The sequence below is a fragment of the Nicotiana tomentosiformis genome, chromosome 4, assembly GCF_000390325.3.
Source record: "Nicotiana tomentosiformis chromosome 4, ASM39032v3, whole genome shotgun sequence".
Classification (NCBI taxonomy): Eukaryota; Viridiplantae; Streptophyta; class Magnoliopsida; order Solanales; family Solanaceae; genus Nicotiana; species Nicotiana tomentosiformis.
This window is the reverse complement of record NC_090815.1, coordinates 23470283-23486323: the sequence shown is the minus strand read 5'-3', so window position 1 is coordinate 23486323 and position 16041 is coordinate 23470283. Positions and strand designations below refer to the sequence as shown.

General features: G+C 37.3%; 1 long non-coding RNA gene across 1 annotated transcript; it reads left to right on the top strand.

The window, feature by feature from the left end:
- The first annotated feature begins 242 nt into the window (after positions 1-242).
- On the top strand, positions 243-2906 carry LOC104095748 (uncharacterized). Its single transcript, XR_001969185.3, has 3 exons — positions 243-346; positions 1143-1344; positions 2298-2906. It is a non-coding gene; the product is annotated as an uncharacterized lncRNA (long non-coding RNA).
- Positions 2907-16041: the final 13135 nt, after the last annotated feature.

Genomic DNA, 16041 nt, shown 5'->3' with positions numbered 1-16041 from the left:
TTTCCCCTTTTTTATGATTACAAACTTTGTGCTTTTCAGAATCATGAAACCTCTTTCAACTCAGCTCAACATCAACACAATGTTAGAAGTAGGGATGACAATGCGGCGGGGCAGGTGCGGGGCGGGTTCTAATTTTTTTAAAAATAATTAACGCGGGGCGAGGCGGGTTGCGGGTCGCGGGTCGCGAGTCGCGCGTCAAGATTTTAATTTTTTGAACTAAAACCTAAAAGGTTAAAATGCTACCAGGTTTCTCTGAAAAGACAGTCACGCAACCACTACTCCAAGCTTTCTCCCCTCTCTCTGTCTCTCACAATCTCAATCTCACGAGTCACGATCTCATTCTCTAGTAAGTGCTAATACCATAGAATTTCTTATTGAAATTTCTTTTTTCTTCTGCAAAATCAAGCTGAATGTTTTTACAAGGTTTCCTACTTTAATTTGCTAGTGCAGCAGCTTTAAATTTTCATTGTTTAATGAACAAGACCACAAGGTATATGATTATAAATGCTACTTCTTGTACATAACGACTTTATTAATTATTGTTTTTAAGTAATTCGAAGACTATTTGTTGACTTTCCTTTTGGACTCATTTTGGACCAGCTTGTTAGGGTTTTGGTTGATTTTTTGTTAAATTATGCTAAAATGTAAGGGGTTCGTATTGAGTATACTTTGGTGGGAAAGTTTACCTCTTTTGGCTGTTAGGTCATGCATACTGAAGTTTTCTACTTTGGTCTCTTTCTTTATCTTGAACATATGAATTTCTCCTTTTTATTATCTCCATAAATGATTAGCTATTTTCTAATTAAAAAATTACCGAATTTACCATTTTGTGCTGGAATTCAATAGAGTTGTAATTTCATGCGTTTCCATTCAACTATGACTTAATCTCAATCTAGAAGATTCTTTGTAACTAGTAATTTGATTGTTTTCATATGGCCATAGGCCTACCACAACTCTCCACTTTATTCGAGCTTGGGATATGCTATGATTTGCATATAGGAAGAGTTTTTATGCTTAAACAAGTTTTCTCCCTTATATTTGGCGAGCTGTGTTGATTTTCATAGTCTATTTGAACTTATTGTTACATCAATACCTACTTCATTCTTGTAATTGATCTATTGCTTTTATTTTTATTTTTATAGAAAATTATGGAGTCTCAGGACGAACAAAATCTAGTGTGTCCATCTTCAAGTACAATTTCTATTGAGACTGAGAGTCAAAGGCTTATGCAGTCTGATGAAGTTACTATGGAAGTTAGTGATGAAACGGGTAAAAGAAAACTTATTTCTAAAGCATAGAAATATTTCAAAGTGGTGAAGCTTGATGGTGTTCCCTTTGGTGTTTGTAAGTATTGTAATACTCGTATCAAATCAACAAGAAAATATGGGACATCATCTTTGTGGGATCATATTCGTAGATGTCGTAAGAAGCCAAGTGACTAAGAAGATGGGGGTGGTTTGGGGGGTGACGATGGTAGCCAACAATATTATTTTGATCAGGATATTTCACGTAGGGAACTTGCTCATGCCATCATTTTGTATGAGTACCCTTTGTCGATGTCGATCATATTGGATTTAGGAAGTTTGTTGCTAGTCTCCAGCCATTATTTAAAATGGTGTTTAGGAACACAATCAAGAATGATATTTTAAAGATTTTTGACAATTTGAAATCAAAAACTTTTAAGTTGTTGGAAAAACTCATAAGTAAAATTGCAATAACAATTGATATGTGGACTTCAAACAATACCAAAAAGGGTTCATGGCTATTATGACACATTTTAGTGATGATTCATGGAGGCTTCAAAGCCATATTCTTAGATTTATTTATGTTCCTGCTCCACATGATAATGATACTTTGTGTAGTGCGTTGCTTAATTTCTTGTTATAGTGGAATCTTAAAAGAAGAATATCAACAATTACACTTGATAATTCTAACAAAAACAATGCTATGATAAAAACCTTGTTAGATGAGAAACGTTGTAAGAGGGATTTATTGTTGATGGGTCGAATGTTGCATGTGCGTTATGCCGCACACATCTTAAATTTGATTGTTCAAGAAGGACTAAAGGTGATAGAATATGGTATTAGCAATGTGCGTTATAGTGTCTTATACTGGATATCATCTTCAGGCAGAATTGAAAGGTTTGAAGAAGCTTCACGGTTGCTACATATTTCTTGTACTAAAAAGTTGTCGTTAGAACTCAAAATATCTTATGTTGAGAACACCCCTAGATTACAAATAGGTGCTTACGAAGTTGAGTATAAATGACACCAATTATCGTTGTTTTCCAACCGAAGGGCAATGGAGTGCAGCACGAGAAGTTTGTGAAAAGTTGAAGTTGTTTCACCGTATCACTGAACAATTCCCAGGGAGTCAATATCCAACTTCAACTCAATACTTTTTAAAAGTTTGTGATATTAAGCTAGAACTGGAAGTTTGGGTGAAACGTTTAAATCCTTTGATTAGCTCTATGATATCATCAATATTGTTAAAATTTTAAAAATATTGGGATGATATGCATATTTTGATGGGTGTAGCTGCTATCTTTGATCCGAGATATAAGGTGAAGTTAGTGGAGTTCTATCTTATACAAATTTATGGTGAAGAAGCTTTAGATAAAATTCATGAAGTTCAAAATCATTGTTTTGATCTCATTCAAGAGTATAAGAGTAGAGTGGTTGCTTCACATGATTTATTTCAGGCATCTAGTTCTAATGAAGTTGCTAGTGTTGTTGAGGGTGATTGACTGTCTAGTTTTGATAGGTTTGTCACATCGAGTAGCGCGAACGTGGACACAATATCGTAGTTGGATTCATATTTAGAAGAAAATGTGCTACCTCGTACGCCATCATTTGACAATTTAAGCTGGTGGAAGACAAACAGATTAAAATTTCCTACTTTGCAAAGATGGCTCGTGACCTCTTAGCCATTCCTGTCTCTACCGTTGCTTCAGAATCGGCCTTTAGCATTAGCAGGAGATTGATTAGCCCGCATCGTAGTAGACTTCATCCTACTACTTTAGAGGCTTTGATGTGTGCTCGCACTTGGTTATGGAACGAGATAAATGATAAGTAACTTTTTTAATGACTTACTATGTTAATAATAGTTTTCAATTTCTTATACTATTATACTTTTCTTTTTAGGTTCGACTTCAAGTATTGATAGAGTTTCATGTCCGACGTTGCTTGATGAAGAAGAAAATCTAGATGTTTCAGTTGCTTGATAGAAGATTAGAAGGTGTCCATGAGGATCTACTATTAAGTTTTTTTTCATTGAGTTTATTTTCTTATAGGGAAGCTAGAGGGATATTTTAGTTTTTGACTTTTCTATGTACTTATATGATGAATTCTAATAGTTTAACTTATAATTGACATGTTGTTTTTCTGTCTTGCAGGATGGTGGTACTTCTCATAGAATCATAATTATTCAAGTTGTAACAGAATATTTATTTACCTGTTTTGTATTGAATGGAGGCAACAAAGTAATTCAAGATTCATATGTACATGTACTATCTAAGAGTCCTGACAAATTGGAAGGATTGGCATCCCCAAATTTCATATTGCTAATTGACCTGTTTTAGATCTTTTTAAATTTCTGTTTTCTACAATTTTACTAACAATTCTCCCTCTATGTGAAAGTAAATGAACTACTATCCTTGCAAGTTATGAATTCCATTTAGTTTTTGTTTTTCTACCCTTCCCCTACTTCTTGAGTTCTTGGGATGTACTCTGTCATTATTACTATTTTGGATTAATTATTGGTTGTTTGTTGAATTGTGTTTAATAGAAGTTATTTTAGATTTTCAATACTGCTCAGCGGACAACCATATGTGATTTGCTGCCTTGGATTATTGATGACTACATGTTTGCATATGAGAGTTACTGGTTTCTATTCAATTCATTCTATTTAGGAATTGAATTGAATAGCATTGGTGTGAGTTTTGAATGTGAGCTGCTAATTGTTGCAGCTAAGAACGGCTGAAGAATGGCAAACTTTATGGTAAAGAGATTGTCTTTTGGTAGAGCCCAGATGAGATGTACTCTTGCTTTATGGGATTAGTTAGAATTCCTTTTTTTTTTTTTTCGGATTCTATGATCTCTGTTCCAAGAGAATTTGATGCTTAAGTCTCAAATGAAAGGTCAAAGTACATATAGCTTACCAAGAAATATGTAAGAAATGCAAAAGTGCTAAATTGTTAGCTTCTCATAAAGGAACCAAAAATTGTTTGTAAGAAAAGCAACTTTAATTTATAATAGACAGTTACACAATATGAAAGTTGAAAAATATGAGGTAACATAGAATTACTCCATATGCACAAAAGTAAGTGGAGTTAACACCAACGAAAGAAAGAAAAATTAAGAAAAACTGCATAAATTTTTTTAAAAAAGAATATATAAATTATAATGCATTGGAATATGGTATCTTTTGATAATATTCTCAAATTAGAAAAATTTAAATTTTTTTATGCGGGGCAAGTTTGCGCGGGGCGGTTTAAAAACAACAAATTATACTTTGCGGGGCAGGTTGAAACCTTCACGGGTTTGCCCCGTAACCGCACCGCCCCGCACTGTTTGCCATTCCTAGTTGGAAGACTTTCCATTTTAAAGTCACAAATCATCAAGGACCATGTTCATTAGGTTATAAACATTACATTTCAAAGCAAAAGCACAACCTATCTTCCCCCGTTGGCATCATCGAAAAGTTCCATAATTAAGTTAAGTAACCAGATTTTAGCAGATCTTACTCATGGCCACTGAGGCTACTTCAAATGCAATCATGAATTTAATTTTCTCTTATCAATCTAAGAATATTAGCCATCTAAGAAATATCAACAAACAATTAGAGCAAAAGCAGTGACTATCATTGATGAGATTCATCCACAAAGCATAAACAGAAATAAAAGTACTGAACCATAAGCAAACTGAAAAAAAAAATCCCACTTAGATCAGTGGTTACAAACTAGGCTAGGAAGGGTTTAAGACTGGGAAGGACCAATTCTTGGTTCTTGGCCTGAAGCAGTTTCAGCATATCTTGAAATATTCCCTCATTCTTCTCCCTTTCCTTTGCAAGCTCAGATTTGAGAGAGTCTCTCTCAGCCTCTACTTCAGCCAACCTAGTCTTCAATCATTCAATCGCAGCATCCTTAGCCCCACTCTCCTGCTCCAAAGCTCTCACTTTGCTATTCTTGGGCACCCTCTTGGATGAACTAGGTTCTTTGGGTGCAGTAATGACTTCATAGTCACAGTCAATCAAAGTGTTGGAACCCACGTAATATTTACTTGTGCAAACATCCCACTTCTTGAGGGGAACCTTAAAGTGAGCAAGCACAACAGTGAGAATAAAACCATTGGGGACGCCATGAGTTTTAGTTCCACAAACCACCCTATTTAGGAGCTGGATTATGAATCCCGACCAAGCACTCCATAAGGACCAGGTCCATGAAGGCAGCAATGTGCCTTCTCTCCTGCCTAGGTAGAACAATTTTGTTGACAAACTTAAAGAGCACTTTGTGGGCAGGTTTCATTTCACTTTTATAAACAGTCCTAGGTTCTTGCTCCAAATCCCCATCAGCAAACTTCCTGGTGATGGCTAGTGAGGTAGGAAGACCTTCTAGACTATGCCATTCAACTTAGTGAAATCATTGTATCCATCAACATGCACTCCTAGAATCTCCCCCTAACTCTTTATCATCAAAGCTCACCATCACTCATTTTACTTCACTGTTAACCCTTCCATGTACACTCCCACAATTAGCAAAGAACTCAACAATTTCAGCTCAGACTAACCTCCCTTCCAATTGAAGGACCATGTCCTTCCATTCTTGAATTTCCATTTTCTCCAGCAACAATACTATTCCTTCATCTTCTAAGTGAGTGAGAAGTCTCTACTTCAGAATTGTTCTCTTTTGGAACTTGACCACCTTGTCTTTTTCTTCATCAGTCTCCTCTTCTTCACTTTCCTCCTCCACAATTTGCACTTTGCTTGATTTCCTGGCAGACCTGATTCTTTTTGCCAAGGCAGAGCTTTCAACAGACTTTTCCGGAGACTTCTTCTTAGAAGTCTTTCTTTCTTTGGCACTTGGAGTCACAACCCCCACTTCCTCTACCCTTATCCTCATCATGAAGGACCATGATCCATCTCTTCTATCTCAATTATTTCACTTGTTTCACCTATCTTCTTCTCTCCTTTAGCAACAACTTTCTTTTTACTCTCAGCTAAGGCCTTTTCTAGATCAGCCTCACTCTGCTTCCTCTGACTCCTTGTAGTTCTTCCTTTTATGGGAGGAGTCTCTATAGGGATAGAAGAGGAAACCTTTCTCTTCTTGCCACCCATAGCTGTTCCAGGGATTTTAACTCCTGAACCTTTCTTCTTCCTTGGATTGTATCTATCAGAAACTTTCTTCAGTAGGTCATGGAGGGGTTCCTTCCTAGATGGAACATGTTCTTGGAACCTTTTACTTAGCCTAACCAGCCCATCTACTGCACTAGCATCTCCATACCCACTTCCTCCTTCTTCTCTCAGACGCTTTTCTTTCTCAACAACCTCTTCACTACATAACATCATAGCCTCTGTTTCTTCAGTCAAACCAACAAGAGTGGGTTAAGAATATTCAACCACTCCCCATTCTCCCTTTTCCCTCACATCTAGTTTAACACCCTCACTCACTTTTTCTTTTTCCTTTTTATTTTTACCACTTATTTTTCCAGACTCAGATTCTACACCAGTGATAGTACCAACCAGAACAAATCTTTTCTCAAGATTTTCAGCAACATCAGAAACAACATCAGATGAAACTTTTAACCCAGAAGTTACCTGTTCAATTTCAGATGAAACCGGTTCTTCCCCCCTCAGTTGTAGACTTAGAGTTTTTGTGAAGATGTCATCTATTTGCTTGTCAGTAGCACAAAATTCCACAACGATCAAACCCTTCTCAAAGTTGTCCCTAAAAAATGATGCCTAACATCTATATGTTTAGTTCTTTTGTGATGAATCGGGTTCTTAGTCATACTAATTGCACTAGTGTTGTCACAAAAGATAGGGATACAACCTACATCAATTCCAAAATCCATTAATTGTTGCTTAATCCACAACAATTAAGCACAACGACAGCAACCACATACTCACCTTCAGCAGTAGACAAAGCCATAAAGTTTTGCTTTTTGGTGGCTGATAAGTGGGGATTTTGACTACTTATTAGCATCTTTTTGCTTTTGTTTTAGTTCGAAAGTATTGATTTACGTTCCCGAAACTAATGTAATTATGCAAATTGCAGGAATATTGGAAGTTTGGTCTACCATGATGAAATCCGACTAAAAAAGAAGTGTTCCAAAGCACAAGGCATTAAAGGGCGCAGAGATAAAAAAGTGCGGTCCGCAGAAGAAATTGCGGAGCGCAGAATTCCATCTGCGGCCGCAAACCAAGCAACAGAACCCAACATGATTTTGACCAATGTGCGGTCGCAGAACAACTTCTGTACTAAAAATTAATTACAAGTTCAGAGAGTGTGCACAACTCCAAGTCCTGACTCCTTGCTGAAGTGCGACCGCAAAAGATACTTTGCAGCCGTAATCCAGAAATGTGCGGCTGCAGAATTCCATCTCATGCCAACTGAAGAAATCTGTGGACCACACATGGAATTGTGCAGCTGCAGAACCTCCCGAGAGGCATTTTTGTCAGCGAATTCTAGCTCACTATAAATAGATGAGTTTCATAATTTTAGGTCAATTTTGGAAGTAGAAAGCTGCTGTAGCTGTTACCTTTTTCCAAATAGGACATTTTTGATTATTTTAGTGTTTAAATGTAATGATCCGACTTGTCGTTTTAAGAATTAACGCCCCGTTCAATGACTTAAGGTCTTGAGCAGTTTCGTATTATGTGTATTGACTTGCGTGCACGGTTGAATTCAGTAATCGGATGATTCAGGGTGATTTGGGACACTTGGTCCCTAAAATAGAAGCTTAAGTCTTAGGATTTTGACCATAGTTGGAAATGTGTGAAGACGACTCTACAATGGAGTTCCGTCGGTTCCATTAGCTCCGTCAGGTAATTTTAGACTTAGGAGTGTGTCCGAAAAATTATTTGGAGGTCCGTAGTGGAATTAAGCTTAAAATGACGAAAGTCGAATTTTTAAAAAGTTTGATCGGGGGGTTGACTTTTTGATATCGGGGTCGAAATCCGATTTTGGAAATTTGAATAGCTTCTATATGTCAATTATGACTTGTGTGCAAAATTTGAAGTCATTCCGAATTGATTTGATGTGTTTCGACACAAGATATAGAATTTAAAAGATCAAAGTTCATAGATTTTGATTTGAGGTGTGATTCGTCATTTTGATATTGTTTGATGTGATTTGAGGCCTCGGGTAGGTCCGTGTTATGTTTTGGGACTGGATGGTGTGATTGGACGGGGTCCCGAGGGGCTCGGGTGAGTTTCAGGGTGGTTTCGGACCATTTCTAGGCCATTTATAGCTGCTGGTTTTTGGCTACAACAGTGTGCAATGCGATCACGTGTAATTGGCCGCGATCGCGAAGCACAAAATGAGGAAAAATGGCCAGTGAATCGCGATCGGGGAAGCGAGTTTAACTGTCACAAGGATGACATGCGCCAAATAAATGGCCTGAGGTGTCTTATGACCGGTGTCCTACTAGTGATGAAGTTTAGTATTGTGGATCATTAGAATGTGTCCTATGGCTTCGCGCCAAGTGAGGGAGTCCACTATCAACGATCAGATTGCGGGGTCATGTGTTATATGAGTTTTGGCCTGAGATATATTTATGTGGTATTGAAAGGTTCTCCAAAATTTGTATATGATTAAGAGCTGAGATTTGTATGGGATGATGCTGGGACATGCGGTATTCCTGCGTCCTTAATAATTCTACATTTCAGAATACTCGGGGTGTTCCAGTAAGTTCTTCTAATGCACCACCGGCATGGGGTTCCTATAATGGTTATTCCAGTTATCCGGCACAGACTCAGTGTGAGCAGCCGAACCCACAGAGGGGTTGTTTTGAGTGTGGTGATACTAGGCACATCAAGAGAAATTATCCCAGACTTGGGAGGGGTGGATTTCATCAGAACACTCAGGCTACAAGCTTTATTCCAGTTAATACTCCACGTGCATAGCCAGTTAGGGGTGGAGGACAGGCGGGTAGAGGGCGCCTAAGAGGTGGAGGCCCAACCCGTTGATATAACTGCTATGAATTGGTTGAGGCTGATACACTAGAAGTTGTAGTTACAGGTATGATTTAATTTATAATAAAAGGAGCACTATTCTTATTTTTTATTCGATTTCGATTATCGAGGTGAGAACTCCTTTCATGCTCCTTACATATGGTGGATTAGTGAGTTTGTACTCCACTCCCGTGTTTACCCATGTTGGAAGATTTGATGATGTTAGCCCGTGTCTATCATTTTTATTTTTGTTCACTATTGAGGGCTATAGGTCCAAAAATGACTTTCTATTGCTCACTATAGTGGGTTTTGATGTGATTTCGGAATAATTGATTTCAATTTTATGAATTATATGCCCTACCGGATGAGGGTTCATTATGTGTTATGAAAACTGTTTACGAAATATATCGAAAAGAAGAAAGAAAGGAAATTAAAAATTTCAGTTGGCACAATGTGCAAAACACTTGTGATTCGGAGTTGAAGACGAGATCCTCGCATATTTTTATGATGTGAAATATTTAAACCGGGCTACAAGCCACGGTGGAAGTTATATAAGGACGAGCTCCTCATGGTGAAATATTTATGAGTTTAAAATTCTTCCTTTGTGAAATTTAAATTTGTATTATAGTATTAATAGGGAGTCATGCCTGATGAGCTTATTTGATAATTCTTGTATATCTTTCTGTGCATATTTAGCCATAATTGTGCTGTAATTATTGAGTTTTAACCTACGAGGTGAGTGCCCGGGTGGCGTTAAATGTGACTCGTTAATTCGAGTAAATAATCATGAGGTATTCATGCCTCGCGTGTTGCTGTCAGTGTTACGAGAAGTTGAAATGAGATTTTGGTTAATATGAGGTTAATTGGCATTGTTGTAATCGATTATGAACAACTACTAGGACCAGAGATGTGGTGATGGGCATACATATGATGTGCTTCATGTCCTGATATCATTATGATAATGCGGTGCTTGTAATGTTGAGATTAGTGTTATTGATATATACATTTTGGTGTTTTGTTGGGTTGTGGATGTGTTGTTAGGAGTTGTTTTGGTGTTACTCTGGCAGGTGGATAGGCCCACTTATATGGGGGACTCTGTCGAAATTTCTGGAAAAAAAAAATTGGGAGATTATTATGTGTGAAAGAAGAGAAAAGTTATGTTATGTGTTTGAGGGTGGGCTTTACTTCTCATTCAAGGGCGAATGATCCTAAGCGGGGGAGAATGTAACACCACAGAGTACTTCAACACTATCAAGAAAGTTAATGTGTGCGTATGCATGAGTTGTTATAGCCAGTTGAGACTAATATCGTGCGTCGAAGTAAAAATCAGGCATTTTGGAAATGATTGGAGAGTTAGGGATTTTGCTTTAAAGCTTATAAGAATGGAGAAAAGAAATAATCTCAATTGATATGGTGTTGTCGGACCCGTGTTAAATTGTGGGAACGTAGAATCACCCACAAGTATGTGTGTAAGAATACACTCAGTAATTTAAAGTCCTCAGAAAGATTTTTAGCACGTTCGAGGACGAACGTTTGTTTAAGAGGTGGAGAATGTAACGACCCGACTTATCATTTTAATAATTAACGCCCCGTTCAACGACATAAGTTCTTGAGTAGCTTCGTATTATGTGTATTGACTTGCGTGCGCGGTTGAATTCAGTTGCCGGATGATTCGCGGTTATTTGGGACACTTGGTACCTAAAACATAAGCTTAAGTCTTAGAATTTTGACCATAGTCGGAAATATATGAAGACGACTCCGGAATGGAGATCCGTTAGCTCCGTTGGGTGATTTTGGACTTAGGAGTGAGTCAGGAAAATTATTTGGAGGTCCGTAGTGGAATTAAGCTTGAAATGGCGAAAGTCGAATTTTTGGAAAGTTTGACCGGGGGTTGACTTTTTGATATCGGGGTCGGAATCCAATTCTGGAAATTTGAATAGCTTCGTTATGTCAATTATGACTTATGTGCAAAATTTGAAGTCTTTCCGAATTGATTTGATGTGTTTCGGCACAAGATATAGAATTTGAAATTCAAAGTTCATAGATTTTGATTTGAGGTGTGATTCGTCATTTTGATGTTGTTCGATGTGATCTGAGGCCTCGAGCAGGTCCGTGTTATGTTATGGGACTGGATGGTGTGATTGGACGGGATCCCGAGGGGCTCGGGGTGAGTTTCGGGGTGGTTTCGGACCATTTCTAGGCCATTTATAGCTGCTGGTTTTTGGCTACAGCAGTGTGCTATGCGATCGCGTGGAATTGGCCGCGATCGCGAAGCACAAAATGGGGGAAAATGGCCAGTGAATCGCGATCGCGTAGAGGAAATCTTTTGCTGCACTGATACGACTTTGGAAGCTTATATCTCGCAATCTATAAAGAATTTGGAGATGATTCCAAAACAAAAGTTGTAGCCCTTTGTGTCTAGTTGTCAGAAAGGTAAACTATTTGTTATTTGGAGTTATGTACTAAAATTTAAGGTAGATATACTACAGGCTGTCCACGAAGAGTTTGGAAATCTCTGTTGCATAGGGCTGACTTTGGAAGCTTATATCTCAAAATATATAAGGAATTAGGAGAGGAGAAACAAATGAAAGTTATAGTCCTTAGAATCTAATTTTATAAAGTTAAACCATTCATCATTTGGAGTTTTGTACAAAGAGTTATGACCATTATACTAGAGGCTGTCCGAAAGAGTTGAGGAGTTTGTTGTTCGCGATCGCGATTGTTTTCCGCGATCGCGAAGAGCAATTTTGGGGATGAAAAATTTTGTGCTTCGCGATCGCGAAGCATTTTCCATTATCGCGAAGAGTAAATACTTGTGCAGTAGCTATATTTCGAGATTTCAGCCATTTTTAACATATTTGGAGCTATGGAGCTCGGATTGAAGCGCTTTTTGAGGCGATTTTTACCATATGGATTGGGGTAAGTGTTCTATATCCTAAAGTGATTATACTTCATGATTATATGGTTATATTCATCATTTATTTCGGATTTAAATGGAAGAAATCAAGATTTTTGCAAAATCTTTCAAAAACAAAAAATTAAGATTTGGAGGTCGGGTTTTTATCGGAATTTGATAAAATTAGTATGGTGGAACTCGTATCGGAATGGGTGTTCGGATTTCATGAAAATTATGTTGGGTTCCACGGGGCGAGTCCCACGTTGACTTTTGTTGACTTTTTGGAATAAATTTTTAAGTCGACGTATTATTATCCGGAATTATTTTTGATGAATTTTAATGGAGTTATACAATTAATTTAGATAGATTTGGGCGGTCTGGAGGTCAATTCAAGAAAGGATGCGATTTTGGAATATCGGCATAACTTCAAAAAGGTAAGTGTCTTGCTTAACCTCGAGTGGGGGAATTACCCCTTAAGCATCGAGTCTTATGTGCCATTTGTGAAATGTGAAGCCGAGTACACGAGGTGACGAGTACGTACTCGGGCTTATATGTGCAAATTTTCTTGGTTTAAAGTTTTAGGCATTCTTATGTATTAAATTAGATAATTGTTGGCATTAGTAAATCCTTGAATTATCACGCCTCGTTCCTTATTTGTCAAATTTGTATTTTATATAATAAATTTAGTGTTATTGTCACTTGGATTTTACGTAAATTCTGTGTGTTCATTGATTTGATATTTTCTTGGAATTAAATACATGATGGAACACTTATCTGCAAATATTTATTAATAAGTTTAAATTGAGGAGTTAATATAATTATTAAGAATTTGAAATAATGAAGGCGTTGCCCTATACTGAGTATTTTCACCTCTGTTGATTGTTTTGAGATTTATTATACGTTGTGTGGAGCCTTGGGCTATTTGTTGACAAATTTATTGATTCTGCTACATATTTGGACTTTGGTTGTGGTCACTGGAAATTGCGATATGAATTATTGTATTGTGTTGTGGTTTAAACACTTTCCTTGATGTCATTTATGCTTCCTACCTTGCTTGTTAATGATATACATATGCTTGGTAAGGAAGAGTGTAAAGCACAAAGGGTGATGCCATGCTATTTCATTTATATTATTAGGCGAGGATGAGAGTAAAAGCACGAAGGGTGATGCCGTGCAACTATTTTTATGTTTTCATATATTCTTGGCACGAAGGGTGTTTCCGTGCAGGAGAGGGCAAGAGACATACATTATATTGTGATACCGTTTTGTTGTGTATACATTCATGCCTTTATCTTGAGATGTTATTGTGCACCTATGTTTTCTGTGTGACTTATAGTCGCTGTTGCTTCATGTGTGCCTCCACTTTATTTTTTTTATTGTTATTGGCATTTCTCCCACCTAGTTGGTACTATTATATGTATTCACAGTGAGGAAGATATAAATGTATGAAGGGTGTTGCCGTGCCAATTGATTTGAATCATATATATATATATATATATATATATATATATATATATATATATATATATATATATATATATATATTGGGTGAGAATGAGCTAAGTGCACGAAGGTATTGCCGTGCCATTTGATGTGATATGTTGAATGCATTCCTAAATGAGGCATCACATGGTGACTTTTATTCGAAAGAATTATATTATAAAGATATTTATTTGAAAGAATTATATTATAAAGATATTTACTTGAGAGAAGTATATTTGAAAGATATTTATTCGAAAGAATTATATTAGAAATATATTTATTTGAAATAATTGTATTATAAAGATATTTACTTGAAAGAAGTATATTTGAAAGATATTTACTTGAAAGAATTATATTCGAAAGGTATTTACTTGAAAGAATTATATTTGAAAGATATTTACTTGAAAGAATTACATTCGAAAGATATTTATTTGAAAGAATTATATTCGAAAGATATTCACTTGAAAGAATTATATTCGGAAATATATTTATTGAAAAGGATTATATTCCGGAGATTTTTATTGAATAACTTAGATAAAAGATGTATATTCTGAAGGACCTGATTAATTGGCTGTACCTGTGTTTATTACTCGTTTGAGCAATATTTATGGTATTCCTGTTACCTTGTTGTTTAAATCACTAGTTGATTGATGTTGCTATTACTGCTATTTATTTTCTATTATTTTTGCATGCTATATTGCACAGGTTATTAGACTAGTGAGTGTCTTGACTGTACCTCGTCTCTACTCCATTGAGGTTAGTCTTGATACTTACTGGGTACCGACCATGGTGTACTCATACTACACTTCTGCACATTTTTGTGCAGAACCAGGTATTGGAGATATCGGACTTGAGCAGAGTTAAAGCGGGATTGTAAGGATTCAAGGTAGAGCTACTTGGTCATCTCAGTCCCTTGGAGTCTTTTCATTTCATTGTACTGTTAATTTTTAATCAAACAGTATTGTATATTCGGTCCTCATGATCATTCCATGTATTCAGTTAGAGTTCGTGACTTAGTACTAGCAGTCTTGGGAGGTTGTATATTCATATTTATTCCGCTATTAGTTTTGGTTACTTATTTAATTCAAAAAAAAAATTGCTTCAAAATGTGATAGAAATTGGCTTACCTAGTCTTAGAGACTAGGTGCCATCACGACGCCTGGGGTGGGATTTTGGGTCGTGACAAGTTGGTATCAAAATGTGATAGAAATCGTCTTACCTAGTCTTAGAAATTAGGTGCCATCACGACGCCTGTGGTGAGATTTTGGGTCGTGACAATTTGGTATCAGAGCTCTAGGTTCATAGGTTCTACGAGTCACGAACGAGTTTAGTAGAGTCTTGCGGATCGGTACGGAGACGTCTGTACTTATCTTCGAGAGGCTACAAAGCTAGTAGGGAGAATTCACTTCTTTCATTCCCTATCGTGCGGTATTTATTCAGCTTGAAGCATATATCTTATGTTCTTTTGCATCCACTTGTGTATGAAATTGCACACTCGGTATCAACTATGCGCCAACGGTTTATGATACTACAGAGGGGTTATAAGGGCGCCAGGGTTGTTCAACCATTGTTACAACGTATCATCCAGATCGAGGATGCGGAAGTATTTAGAGATCATTCAGTTGTGCACATGGGGATGCAACAGGTTCTGACATCCGGTTAATAAGTATGATCTTAAGAATATTTAATTAATTGCCTAATCATCACAATTATGGTAGGGTCACGAGGTGGATGTAGATCTAAAATAGTTGGCGGTATTAGAGACTATGTAGTTCGTATGGGATTTCTATTTAGCGAAGGGTACATACGCAACAAAGGCACTGGAGGAAGTGAGTTTAACTGTCACGAGGATGACATGCGCCAAATAAATGGCCTGAGGTGTCTTATGACCGGTGTCCTACTAGTGATGAAGTTTAGTATTGTGGATCATTAGAATGTGTCCTATGGCTTCGCGCCAAGTGAGGGAGTCCACTATCAACGATCAGATTGCGGGGTCATGTGTTATATGAGTTTTGGCCTGAGATGTATTTATGTGGTATTGAAAGGTTCTCCAAAATTTGTATATGATTAAGAGCTGAGATTTGTATGGGATGATGCTGGGACATGCGGTATTCCTGCGTCCTTAATAATTCTACATTTCAGAATACTCGGGGTGTTCCAGTAAGTTCTTCTAATGCACCACCGGCATGGAGTTCTTATAATGGTTATTCCAGTTATCCGGCACAGACTCAGTGTGAGCAGCCGAACCCACAGAGGGGTTGTTTTGAGTGTGGTGATACTAGGCACATCAAGAGAAATTATCCCAGACTTGGGAGGGGTGGATTTCATCAGAACACTCAGGCTACAAGCTTTATTCCAGTTAATACTCCACGTGCATAGCCAGTTAGGGGTGGAGGACAGGCGGGTAGAGGGCGCCTAAGAGGTGGAGGCCCGATCCGTTGATATAACTGCTATGAATTGGTTGAGGCTGATACACTAGAAGTTGTAGTTAC